This window comes from Emys orbicularis, chromosome 11, assembly GCF_028017835.1.
Source record: "Emys orbicularis isolate rEmyOrb1 chromosome 11, rEmyOrb1.hap1, whole genome shotgun sequence".
Classification (NCBI taxonomy): Eukaryota; Metazoa; Chordata; order Testudines; family Emydidae; genus Emys; species Emys orbicularis.
The window spans coordinates 35309407-35312310 of NC_088693.1; positions in this window are offsets into that span (position 1 = coordinate 35309407).

Below are 2904 nucleotides of genomic sequence, written 5' to 3' on the forward strand. Positions count from 1 at the left end.
CTTTAAAAAAGAAAGATTGCTTTAATACACATCAGATAGGATATAAAGGCTCAAACAATACAGACTTTTAGATTGCATTCAGCTGAAACCCTTGCCCCACATCCTGGCTGCCTCTTTATTTGGCTGGTTTTCTGATCTCCCTGCTGCATTTAGCTGCTCTTCACAGATCTCCTTTCACGTTTGTTTTAAAAGTTAAATCAAGAGTTATAAAAGCAAAACTGGGAGCATTAAGTAATAGACGTGAGAACTTGAAAGGGACCCAGTCAGATGAGCAAGACAGTTGAATTTTGTGCCCAAGGACACTTACTTCAAAAGGGAAAAAGGGCTTTTATAATTGCCTCTGCTTTCAGCAGTGATTCATGGACAGTCAGACCACTTTCAACTTCTAGTTTCTATTAGAAAAAACAAATTATGTGCATTCAACAGTTCTTGTTTTATCTTTATAGCTAATCCCATGGGATGTCAAATGCATGGGGCTGTATCGCCACATACTGTAACTTGTAAAATCAGCTATTGTCTATACTTGTTCAAGAACAGTAGTCGATTTTACAAGACACAGTGGGTGCCACTAAAACTGAACATTTGTCCATCTGCAGTGATGCAGTTCCACAGTGTCTTAGACTTAAAGATAAGAAGATACCAAGATTACTTCAAGTAGTTCTTACATAGACGTACATTTTAAATGGCAGTTGCTATACACTATGTAGTGATGTGTGTCTAGATAAGTGAGAGCCGGATAGAGGCAGTAAGTTAAAGGTTCCCTAGCACTAGTTCAGAGTCACTGAACTCTATCCAGTATAATGGCAGAGGGACTAAAAACGATAATGCAAAGAGGAAGCTAAAATACAGGGCTCCTCATTTAGGCTTCCATTGACTTCATTAGGAACCTGAATAAGAACTGAAGGATTGGGGTCCAAATTTACACACACACACACACACACTTCTGAACTAGAAAAAATACACACATATATGTGTGAAAAAAATACACATGTGGTCTTTATTACCCTATCTCCATTCATTTATATACACACAAATCCTACAAACACTAATGCATATACTTAACTTTACTACTGTGACAGTTCTGTTGGACCCAATGGAATGGCTCATGATAGACATGTGCTTAAGTTACTGAGTCTTTGCAGGTTAGGTCCATGATCTTTATTATCCTCCTCTATTTTCTCTGATAAAGCAACTATTATTTTCCATACAGAAAGATTATGGGCCAAAGTTTTCCAAAGTAACTAGTGATTCTGGGTGCCTCTATATTTGAATGCCCAACTTGACACCTTAAAGGGGCCTGATTTCCAGAAAGGGCTGATCACCTACTCTGTGGATTTCAGGCCCCTTTAATGTACCTCATGTGGAACACCCAAAAATCGAAGCACCTGAAATTACTACTCACTTTTGAAAAATCTTGGCCATGGTCAACAGAACAGATTTTTACATTTAAAAAAAAGAAATTGATAAAAGAACCATATATTGAAGCAGTAGTCTCACATATGTGTTCTTTCCAGCTCACCCGGACCTATCACTGGCTCTTGAAAGCACACGGTTCAAGTATAACTAGGGTGAAATCCTGGCCCTATTGAAGTCATGGAAGTGTGGCCAGTGACTTCAATAGAGCCAGGATTTCACTCTTTAGAATGTATATGATAACCTGATTATATACACACTAGCAAGTTTTCTTATTTCAAGTAAGCAAATATTACAAGACAAACTCTGAAGCTTTTTGTTGGTCTATAAAGATGTTGTTTATTAAAAGGATTTGTTTTCTTGGGTTTTTCGTGAGAGTCATGAAAAAAATTGCCTAAGGATAGGCAATATTTCTATTTTCCTTGCCAAAATAATGAAATACAAACTAACTCTTTTCATGAGTCCATTTCTAAGTATTTTTAACTTCAGCAGTGTCTCCCTCTGGTAATTCAAAAAGGATAGTTAATTATAAGTTTACAATATATAACTTTATAGTGATCTTACCAATAAATGGATATAAAAACTGTAGTATTGAGAGAATTAGGTATCCTATAAAACCATACGATTTATTGACCAGTTCTTGGTAGCTGTTTGTACCAGAGAGGTTTCCTCCTTTAATCAGTAATATTATGGAATAATCTGTTAAAATAATATAAAAATAATATTTGAGACCTTAATTTTCCTACGTCTGTTCTGAAGAAATAGTTTGCAAAGTATTAAAAAAAAAGCAAAGAAAGCAATCATTAACTGAAGCAACTATAGTGAACAGGAAGGGGAAGGGAAAGGAAAACACTATGGTTCAGTGTGTGCATATTCCCAGCTATCATCCTCTGGAAAGAGAGGGATTTGCAGGCCTATAGTTGTGGCATCCCGACTGTCAGAGATCCCTGAGAATCCAAAGAGAATTGTGTCTGGGACCCCATGGATCTCAGGGTTTCCACATGAAGGACAAGCTTCCCTGTCCAGGGAGTGTGTAACCCACCCCCACTCAGGGTGGTGCTTTCTCCCCCTCTAGTAGTGGTTACATCACATATAGAAGTTGGTGAGCCTGCTACAGGCCTGGCTAACAGAGCAAGGTCTTTTAGCCCAGGCAGTACAGACTCATGCTTTTAGGACCAGAGGGCCCAGGATCAAAAAACTATCCAGTAGCAAAGCATTACAAGTAGCAACCCCAAATAATGTGCCTGTTTCCTAACACAGCAGCACATACTGCTTACAGGCCCCTACAAGTGCCCCCACCATATTTGTTTTAAAGGGCACTTCTCTCATTATATAATTGATATAGCAATTAACAAAAAAACCCAACAAAAATGTTACTAAATACAAACAATATGAACCATTTCTAAAACTATCTATGCCAGGGTCCTCAAGCTTTCCCCGCTAAGCTGTTGCTCTTTCCCAATCACCAACAGATGCAAGATATCTGATCCT